General features: G+C 42.7%; 1 pseudogene across 1 annotated transcript; it reads right to left on the reverse strand.

Moving 5' to 3' along the window:
• Nucleotides 1-9,593: 9,593 nt before the first annotated feature.
• LOC311150350 (potassium channel subfamily K member 15-like) lies at nt 9,594-11,170 on the reverse strand (annotated as a pseudogene). Its single transcript has 2 exons — nt 10,918-11,170; nt 9,594-10,598 (listed from the first exon to the last, which is right to left on the reverse strand). The product of its transcript is annotated as a potassium channel subfamily K member 15-like (transcript).
• Nucleotides 11,171-11,556: the final 386 nt, after the last annotated feature.

Raw genomic sequence — 11,556 nt, forward strand, 5'->3', positions numbered from 1 at the left:
CCGTTGGTCAGTTCAGAGTAATGATCAGAGGGAGACATCTATGTTGATAAATGTGTCTATTTTTACATGTTGCGTTTTATATTTTTGTTCAATGTATATATCTTTGTCATGACTACAAAACAAACCATATTGAAACCGCAGGAACGTCCCGAATTGCGGGCCGCAATTGCACCATTCTCCATTAAATCAATGCATCACTTTTATAGTGGTAAATTATTGCCGTGCTAAATATGCTCCCTATACAAGTCATGATAAATTGGCACATGAATATCAATGATACAAATATTAATGTCACAGTGTAATTCCCTGTGGTTTTCAGCTATATGAGCATCTTCCTGCCCGGCTAGAGCAGTGCCCCTGGTCTCTGGTATACAGCACCCAGAGACACGGCACCAGCCTGGGCACTCTGTACAAGAGCATGGGGGGCATGGACTGTAGCACCAGTACCCTCACTGTCATCAGAGACAACTATGGACAGGTGAGGAGTAGCTGAGGCCTTTTACTGGCCTAAACCAAGTTTTCCCACCTATGCCATAAGTCTGTCTGGGATTTTTATCCCTTGCTCTGTAACTCTACCTCTTTGTCCTAGGTGTTTGGTGCATTTTGTCCCACTACTCTTCGAATCAGTCTGTCATACTATGGAACAGGACACACATTCCTCTTCTCCTTCTCTCCACAACTCCAGGTGAGAGATCCCCATGTCGAGTCTCAGTATCACTGGCTCAGGGCTGGATTCAATCTAACCTAAATTACTTATACTGTATTACTGCACAATGAGTGTTTCTGTTTCCAAACAACAACCGATGCCAAGCTATGATCATTGTTTATTTTCCAGGTTTATGAATGGAAGTTTAGTAACTCCTTCTTTGTGAAGGGAAGTCCAGACTACCTGGCATTTGGTGGAGGAGGGTAAGTGAAAATCAGTCCACTATGATCAATAAACTATAACTACTGACTGGGCAAAAACTGGTTGAATCAACATTGTTTCCACGTCATTTCAACAACAAAAAATCAATGTGATTACCTTGAATCAACGTGGAAAACCAATTGGATTTGGAGAAAAACAAATGGACTAAAGGACATTTCATTATTTTTTTCACCCAACTTTAAACATAAATCCAATGACATGGTTAATTGTTTTGCTGATTTCACTTTGAATTCACATTAGTTGACAACTCATGTAAATCAAAACTAGACTTTGAAATGAGGTCTGTGCCAGTGGGTAGGACCCTGTGTTTTGGTTAATCATGTCACATGACCTGGATTTTAACCTTTATGAAAAAGCTTTAAATAAAACTGTCCTCTTTTCATGTCAGATGGCCCAGCACCATCCTCAGACAATTGCTTTCATTTTACAGTTGAAGTCGGAAGTTTACATACACCTTAGCCAAATACATTTAAACTCAGTTTTTCACAATTCCTGACATTTAATCCTAGTAAAAAGTCCCTGTCTTAGGTCAGTTAGGATCACCACTTTATTTTAAGAATGTGAAATGTCAGAATAATAGTAGAGAGGGATTTATTTCAGCTTTTATTTCTTTCATCACATTCCCAGTGGGTCAGAAGTTTACATACACTCAATTAGTATTTGGTAGCATTGCCTTTAAATTGTTTAACTTGGGTCAAACGTTTCGGGTAGCCTTCCACAAGCTTCCCACAATAAGTTGGGTGAATTTTGGCCCATTCCTCCTGACAGAGCTGGTGTAACTGAGTCAGGTTGGTAGGCCTCATTGCTCGCACACGCTTTTTCAGTTCTGCCCACACATTTTCTATAGGATTGAGGTCAGGGCTTTGTGATGGCCACTCCATTACCTTGACTTTGTTGTCCTTAAGCCATTTTGCCACAACTTTGGAAGTATGCTTGGGGTCATTGTCCATTTGGAAGACCCATTTGCGAACAAGCTTAAACTTCCTGACTGATGTCTTGAGATATTGCTTCAATATATCCACATAATTTTCCTTCCTCATGATGCCATCTATTTTGTGATGTGCACCAGTTCCTCCTGCAGCAAAGCACCCCCACAGCATGATGCTGCCACCCCCGTGCTTGACGGTTGGGATGGTGTTCTTCGGCTTGCAAGCTACCCCCTTTTTCCTCCAAACATAACGATGGTCATTATGTTTCATCAGACCAGAGGACATTTCTCCAAAAAGTACGATCTTTGTCCCCATGTGCAGTTGCAAACCGTAGTCTGGCTTTTTTATGGCGGTTTTGGAGCAGTGGCTTCTTCCTTGCTGAGCGGCCTTTCAGGTTATGTCGATATAGGACTCATTTTACTGTGGATATAGATAATGTTGTACCTGTTTCCTACAGCATCTTCACAAGGTCCTTTGCTGTTGTTCTGGGATTGATTTGCACTTTTCCCACCAAAGTACGTTAATCTCTAGGAGACGGAACGCGTTTCCTTCCTGAGCGGTATGACGGCTGCGTGGTCCCATGGTGTTTATACTTGCGTACTATTGTTTGTACAGATGAACGGGGTACCTTCAGGCGTTTGGAAATTGCTCCCAAGGATGAACCAGACTCGTGGAGGTCTTGGCTGATTTCTTTTGATTTTCCCATGATGTCAAGCAAAGAGGCACTGCGTTTCAAGGTAGGCCTTGAAATACATCCACAGGTCCTCTATAGCTCAATTGGTAGAGCATGGCGCTTGTAACGCCAGGGTAGTGGGTTCGATCCCCGGGACCACCCATACGTAAAAATGTATGCACACATGACTGTAAGTCGCTTTGGATAAAAGTGTCTGCTAAACGGCATATTATTATTATTATTATAGATACACCACCAATTGGAAAAATTACTTGTGTCATGCACAAAGTAGATGTCCTAACCGACTTGCCAAAACTGTAGTTTGTTAACAAGAAATTTGTGGAGTGGTTGAAAAACGAGTTTTAATGACTCCAACCTAAGTGTATGTAAACTTCCGACTTCAACTGTAGGTCTAATTCTCATTTCTGGAATAGGAGTAAAATAAAGTTTTAAATCATGTGACATAATTAACCAAAGCACAGGGCCCTAACTATAACTCAACCGAATAGGGAAGTAACTAGTGGTCTAAAGGAGTGCTTGAAAGTTGAGGAATTATGCTCACTCTCCTCCCCCTTCTCCTGCTACGCTCTCAGGGGTCTCTTTGGCCTGTGGTTAGACGATGGCCTGATCCATGGGCGGAGCCAGAGGTGTGACACATTTGACAATGACGTGTTGTCCTCCTCTGACGACTTCCTCATCAACGACCTGGAGGTTTGGGCCATCTCCTGAAGACAAGGGACTGCATGGTACTGCTTACATAAACATTATACAACCATTGTGACAGTTGATCTCATCTGAGGATCCCAAAGCGTGGCTCCCTGTGCAAGGTGATTCAACTCCATCACCTCATTATTTTCCATTACAAACAGATAAGGCCCCTAACTCACCAGCTTCAGAAGCATTGGGAAAACAGAAATAGAGTACTACTGGCCTCTGGTGTTCAATTATTTAGACAGTGTGTAATAATGTGTAATAATCACTCCTCTCTCTGTTGGCCTTATTTTCTGCTTGGTATGTCTGTATCAGTCTGTGGAGATTTTAATTAGTTCAGAAACGTTCTGCTGAGAGTTAAACAATGAAAGGACAGTCAGATTAGCACAGTTGACTGGTCAATCTCAATCAATAACACATGATGGGCTCCCAAGTGGCGCAGCGGTCTAAGGCACTGCATCTCAGTGCTTGAGGCGTCACTACAGACCCCCTGGTTCGATTCCAGGCTGTATCACAACCGGCCGTGATTGGGAGTCCCATAGGGTGGCGCACAGCATCGTCCGGGTTTCGCCGGTGTTCTTAACTGGCTTGCCTAGTTAAATAAAGGTACATTTTTTAATTTTTAAGTGAGGCAAAGTGGCCGGTGACTGTTGGTTTACAACTCTAGAGGGCGCCCTTGTCACAGCTCCTTTCTCTCTTGCTCTCTCTCTCTCTCTTTCTATAGATAACCTTCTGAAAGTATTTTCACCCTTTGACTTTTTCCACATTTTGTTGTGTTACAGCCTGAATTTAAAATGTATTACATTTAGATTTTTTGTCACTGGCCTACACACAATACCCAATAATGTCAAAGTGGAATGAGTTTTTTTTTTTTTTTACAAATTACTTAAATTAAAGGCTGACATGTCTTGAGTCAATAAGTATTCAACTCTTTTGTTATAGCAAGTTTGAGTAAAAATTTGCTTAACATGTCACATAATAAGTTGCATGGACTCTCTCTGTGTGCAATAATGTGTGTTTAACATAATTTTTTTAAATGACTACATCGTCTCTGTACCCCACCCATACAATTATCTGTAAGGTCCCTCAATCGAGCAGTGAATTTCAAACACAGATTCAACCACAGATCAGGGAGGTTTTCTGATGCCTCACAAAGAAGGGCACCTATTGGTAGATGGGTAAAAAAGCAGACATTGAATATCCGTTTGAGCACGTGTCAAACTCGTTCCACAGAGAATTGAGTGTCTGCGGGTTTTCGCTCCTCTTTTGTACTTGGTTGATGAATTAAGGTCACCAATTAGTAAGGAACTCCCCTCACCTGGTTGTCTAGGTTTTAATTTAAAGGAAAAACCAAAAACCAGCAGACACTAGGCCCTCCATGGAATGAGTTTGACACCCCTACCTTTGAGCATGGTGAAGTTATTAATTATATTTGGAATGGTGTATCAATACACCCAGTCACTACAAAGATACAGGAGTCCTTCCTAACTCAGATGCCGGAGAGGAAGGAAACCGGTCAGGGATTTCACCATGAGTCCAATGGTGACTTTAAAACAGTTACAGAGGTTAATGGCTGTGATAGGAGAAAACTGAGGATGGTTCAACATTGTAGTTACTCCACAATACTAACCTAGTTGACAGAGTGAAAAGAAGGAAGCCTTTACAGAATACAAATATTCAAAAACATGCATGCTGTTTGCTACAAGGCACTAAAGTAATACTACGAAAAATGTGGCAAAGCAATTAACTTTCTTCCCTGAATACAAAGTGTTATGTTTGGGGCAAATCCAATACAACACATTACTGAGTACCACTCTTCATATTTTTAAGCATAGTGGTGGCTGCATCATGTTATGGGTATGATTGTAATCGTTAAGGACTGTGGTCGAGTTAAAGTTTTGACTTAAATCTGCTTGAAAATCTATGGCAAGACCTGAAAATGGATGTCTAGCAATGCTCAACAACCAACTTGACAGAGCTTGAAGAATTTTGAAAAGAATAATGGGCAAATGTTGCACAATCCAGGTGTGGAAAGCTCATAGAGACTCGCTGCTGTAATCGCTGCCAAAGGTGATTCTAACATGTATTGACTCAGGGGCTTGAATACTTATGTAATCAAGATATTTTTCTGTAATTTTTATTTTTACATAAATGTTAAAATTACAATTAAATCCATTTAAATCCCACTTTTTAACACAACAAAATGTGGAAAAAGTCTAGGAGTGTGAATACTTTCTGAAGGCCCCTTGACTTTTTCCACATTTTGTTATGTTACAGCCTTATTTTCAAATGGATTAAATAGTTTTTGTGCCTCATCAATCTACACACAATACCCCATAATGACAAAGCAAAAACAGGTTTATATAAATTTTTGCACGTTTATAAAATAAAACTGAAATATCACATTTACATAAGTATTCAGACCCTTTACTCAGAACTGATGCTGCCACCACCATGCTTCACTGTAGGGATGGTGCCAAGTTTCCTCCAGATGTGACGCTTGGCATTCAGGCCAAAGAGTTCAATCTTGGTTTCATCAGACCAGAAAATCTTGTTTCTCATGGTCTGAGAGTCCTTTAGGTGCCTTTTGGCAAACTCCAAGCGGGCTGTCATGTGCCTTTTACTGAGGAGTGGCTTCTATCCGCCTGATTGGTGGAGTGCTGCAGAGATGGTGTCCTTCTGGAAGGTTCTCCCATCTCCACAGAGGAACTCTGGAGCTCTTTCAGAGTGACCATCGGGTTCTTGGTCACCTCCCTGACCAAGGCCCTTATCCCCCAATTGCTCAGTTTGGCCGGGCGGCCAGCTCTAGGAAGAGTTGGTGGTTCCAAACTTCTTTCATTTAAGAATGATGAAGGCCACTGTGTTCTTGGGGACCTTCAATGCTGCAGAAATGTTTTGGTACCCTTCCCCAGATCTGTGCCTCTACACAATCCTGTCTCGGATCTCTACGGACAATTCCTTTTGACCTCATGGCTTGGTTTTTGCTCTGACAGGTGTGTGCCTTTCCAAATCATGTCCAATCAATCAAGTTGTAGAAACACCTCAAGGATGATCAATGGAAACAGGATGCACCTGAGCTAAATTTCGAGTCTCATAGCAAAGGATCTGAATACTTATATAAATAAGGTATTTTATTTTTTATACATTTGCAAAGATTTCAAAAAATATGTTTTCATATTTTAGAGTAAGGCTGTAAGGTAACAAATGTGGAAAAAGTCAAGGGGTCTGAATACTTTCCGAATGCACTGGATATACAGGGCCCTCAAGCCAGTAAATCATCAAGGCCATTAATACAGTATCTTTCTAAAATATCTAATTGTGATTATCTCTCTGACTCTTTTATCCTCATTTTCTCTGTGAAGTGAGAGAATCAATAGCATCTGGTAATTGACTTCATGCACAGTGTCTTATTCAGCACAAATGGGAAGTCCATGGAGAATCAGTTCCCTTGTTAGTCACATTGAAATGTTTTTTGTGCCATAATAAACTGTTCTACCATTTTTTTTTATACGTACGTGTGGCGAGTGAAACTACGTATGACCATCAAGCAGTCAAATGGTCTCAGTGTTGGTTCTGGGAGCATGTTATCTCTATTAGAGATAATATACAGCTAGTTATAGAGTTTATTATACAGCAATGTTAAGGGATTGGGGGGGAAAACATCTAAAATAAGCATTATTTTCATTTTGTTTATGATTCCTTCTCTTCTTTCAATATTTTGTCAACATCAAGACAGGGCTTTGTGAGATTAAAAACCAAACCTAATATAGATTTCAATAACAGTTGCAAGAACAACAAGATTTGTCTCACCTGAAAATATAATACGGTTTAAAGGCCCATGGTCATGGAAATAAATAGGCTTACATATTTCTGAAAGGTCTTGCTACATATCAGGCATGTGCTACATCCATAAAATGTAAATCAACACATAAAAGGCAAACTGTCTCTGTATATGTACTGTGCATTAGTACAGGGAAATGTATGCAGGGTTGTTTTTAACCTGCTGTAAGGACAAGTAGTATGATGACTTATATATGTAATTGATTGGTTAATTAAAGGCCATCGCTGCCATATTCGTGTTCCTATCTATTAATGTCCTTCTCATTAAACATAATTCCATTAAAGGCATGCAATTTTAAGTACTTTCCTCAGAATCAGCAGCAACCATCATGCTGAGGACCTGCTTTACTCATTATTTGTGTGTGTGTGTGTACTTAAAAAACAATCATAATACCCAAATACAGGGGCGGTGTGTTCAATAGGGCGATATGGGCGACGCACTGCCAAACGGGAAAAGGAAGGGATTTTTTTTCTAATCAATTATATCACGGCAACAGTAGTTATCAGTGTTCTAATCTGATCTGACTGCCACTAAATGTCAAATCAGGCTAAAGTCGTGCTTCAAATGGCCCCGCCCGTTTTTGGGGCGATTTCAGTCAAGTTGAAAATCGCCCAGAAGTCTGTCATAGACTCTGATGTAAAATCAATTTTTTTCAAATTTCAAAGCTTTCAATACAATCTCTATGGGTGTCTGTGGGCTTGCACTTACGCGCTTTCGTCATACGTGACGTAACCATGAACGTAACTAAGAAAATAGCGGCTAGCAGCGTCTCTGTTGCGACCTGCAGTGTGGCGTTATCTTATGTTTTTAATTTGTACACTTAGTGGCGTTATTTTATGTTTTTAATTTGTACACTTAGTTTACAAACATTCTGCCAACCATGGATTTCCAGTGGTGGGTTTTGGACTGATCTTGTTGATCGTGTACATACCCGCTACGAACGGACTAAATAATGAAAACGCTGCTGGCAGCGGAATCCAATACAGCTGGGAGACTTGGCTGGATGACAGAGACAGTCACAGGGAAAATCGATCCTGGTAAGAGAGCGACTCTGTACCCCCGACATTGAACTGCTTTCTGTGTCACTGCGACCTTACTATCTGCCCCGTGAGTTCCCCCAATTGTTTGTTACCGTTGTGTACTGTTGATAATCACAAGTTTACTGGAGAACTGAGACCAAGTAGAGACTTTGGACAGGGTGGATATGGTATAATAAAGGCAGTTTATTCAGAGGTAAAGATATCTGGAATCGCGTGCACGGACTCGTTCGTCAAACTCTTAGGGAGCTATCTGAAGAGAGCCCCGAAAACATTGTGTGCAGACATTTTATACAATAAATGATGTAGGTTGAATCTAGTAGTTCTGATCTTCTGATTGGTCCTGATGAGTTGGGCGAGGTCCCCTCCACTGTTGCATTGGCTCTGAGTCGGGTTCTCTGTCTTCAAATGTTCAGCCTAAAGAGAGGGGATTTTTGTGTGTGTGTGTGTGTGTGTGTTTAACAGTGATGATGTGTGTGTGTGTGTGTGTTATCAGTGATGATGTGTGTGTGTGTGTGTGTGTGTGTGTGTGTGTGTGTCCTCAGAGCAAGAACTCGTGAGTTGGAAGAACTGAGAGACCTATGGCGTGGGTGTTGTCCTTGGCCACCTGCTGACAAGATAGGACTCTTTTGTCCATTGTTATAGGATAGGAACAGCATTGATTGAAAACAAACGCCCAACACAAAATGGGTCATGCACAAGATTTTAGTCAGACCAAGCTATAACATTATATATTTACTACGACAGTACATTCAACCAAAAGCTAATATAACAAAGGCATCAGAGATTATTTATAATCTGTCACAGAAACTGGAATCCATCTCCCCAGATCAGTCAATAAATGCTTCTGGTATTGACTTATATGCTGCCCCTGTCTTCATGTTGTTGCTGGACATATCTTTTTTAAAATGTGTGTAGGTCACCTAAATCATCAGAAAAATTGCCCCTCCTGAGAATTTTTTCAGGAGCCGCCACTGCCCAAATATCCTTAGTGATAGTCATTTGCATCATTGTATTTTTCTTAATATAATTATCATGCCATGTGTATCATCTTAATCATGCATCTCCACTCTTTTTTGCATGCAAAAAAAAAATCAGTCATGCAGATAATACTCAAACTATCCAGGAGAAAGAAATATTGGGTAAAAAACAAACGCTCACAGAGTATTGCAATAGTAAGTGAATTGATTCACAAGATACATCTCCAGCGGCTATAATGCAAAAACAACTTAAATTCATCCTTAGAATAAATACAGCATTGTAATCATTTGATTAGGGAAAATATGTTCTAAAATTCCTGTGATAAAACAGATTCTCTTGCCTCTGCCAATACTTTACACCAATTTATCGTCTAATCGAGTGTGTGCATCTACAGTGTACTACAACACCTTGCCTCTCTAGTGTATTAGAAATATATGTATGAAATACTTTATTAATCCAACCTGTACAAGCAAAGATTCTGTCCCACATGGCGCTACACTGACTTCCTCCGGGAGCGGGGGTACTCCCTGAAGTTGTGCCCAGGCAAGAGTGTGCTCCCTGGGGACGATAGTCCTGTGTTGTCCCTGGGGCTCCAGCTCTGGGTCCTGTAAGAGATGTTGCAGTAGACAGAGTTAATGTTGCTCCCAGGGTGCTCCCTGCGAGAAGGCAGGGGGCTCTCACACATCCCCAGACGGTAGCACATACAGGAGCACAGGGAGCCCAGGGGAGACTGCCAGTGCCATGAAGCTGTAAGTGCAGCCTCTGCCTGCAGGGGGCACCCCTGGCCCTGTCCCTATCCTCCTGCTCCTCCGCTGGGGAGGAGATGAGGTTGGTGCGGCTGGTGCCCTCCTCCTTGGGCAGGAAAAGGTTGATGTGACTGCGGCTCTGCCCCATCCTGTCCCTCCCTCTCCCCCTGTCCCTGCCCCCAAGCCCTCCTCTGCCCTGCCCAGGTCCTCCTCCTCCATGGAGCCCCATGGTCAGAAGGCCCCTCTCCCTCTTGATGGAGGCCCTCTCCTGGGTGTCCCTCCTCTCGTCCTCTGTGTTCATGGTGAGGAAGCGCAGCACTACCAGGTTGAGGAAGGCTCCTATCACTGTCAGCCCCACCAGGATGTACATGAAGCTGAAGGCCACATAGGGCGTCTTCTGCTGGAGGTCCTCCTTCTTCTGCAGGGCCACAAAGTCCCCATACCCAATGGTGGTGAGTGTGATAAAGCAGTAGTAGTAGGCATGGAAGAAGGTCCCGGCCTCGTAGTGGGAGAAGGCTGCTGCCCCAACACACAGGGTGCCGATGCAGGACAGGAAGCCCACCAAGACCATGTTCTCCATGGACACCTCAGTCCTCCGTAACCCTAGGCACTGCGCAGGAGGTAGCGGACAAACGTGTTCATCCTCTCGCCCAGGCTCTGGAACATGACCGGGGTGAGAGGGATGCCCAGCACAGCATAGAACATGCAAAAGCCCTTCCCTGAATTTGTGCCTGGAGCTGCATGGCCATAGCCTGTGGAGATAGATGGCCACCCAGAGGAACACTCAGTTACTCTTTACTGCGTGTTATTGTAGACTAATAATGATGCTGTTGAAGCCAATGGTTAAGGGATGCCGAGAATAAGGAATAGCATGCTACAATATTCTGTATAGATGTGCTATATATTAAATTAGACTTTAAAATAGGCAAATGGCTGACTCTTCTGTACAGTAGCCTATTTACCGATGCAGAACACTGCAGAGACACTGTATTATAAAACAATTTCCTGACACCTGTAACACTTTGACTCTGCCATGACAAAAGTAGCCTAAGGGAAGCGAGCAAAACTTGCCAATGGTGGTGATGACCGTGATGGCAAAGTAAAAAGACCCGGCGAATTTCGACTGTCTCCCGGCGCGGTGGGGCTCCGCTTGCAGCACCACCCGCTCGATCTCCCGGTAGTCGTCCTCGAAGAAGCGGTACTTCATCTCAGTGCGCTCCAGCTCAAGGATGCGTCGGCGGGACCTCTCCGTCTCGGATTCCAGCAGCAGGTAGGAGAACATGCAGAGGATAAGAGACAGGGTCCGCACATTCTGCTTCTTCATCTTCAAGCCCTCGGGGCGGAGAAACTCTTACAGGTGGGGGTGGTGCTCACTGTGGTTTAGCTCCCGCCTCTCTTGCTGTGGCGTATAATCAATCCAAAGGCAGGTGTGGCGTGTGGAGGAAGCGCACACAGATAAAAGAGGCAGTGTATGGAAGGTTTCATATGTAGGCAACGTGTTATTTTCCCCTTCCAAAAAACGTGCGCTCCTTCGGCTACTTGGGTTCAATGTGGATAATCATTGCCGTCAATTACATTTCGATTAATCCCACAATTACATTTTCCAGCACTGAGTCTGTAGAGTTTCTACAATTTTCAATCACCATTTTTCTTCCCATGTATATTCTAGAATGTTGAGAGAGAATCATTGTCTGCGAGATGTTTGAGATC

This window comes from Coregonus lavaretus (assembly GCF_964263955.1).
Source record: "Coregonus lavaretus genome assembly, chromosome: 22".
In the NCBI taxonomy this organism is placed as follows: Eukaryota; Metazoa; Chordata; class Actinopteri; order Salmoniformes; family Salmonidae; genus Coregonus; species Coregonus lavaretus.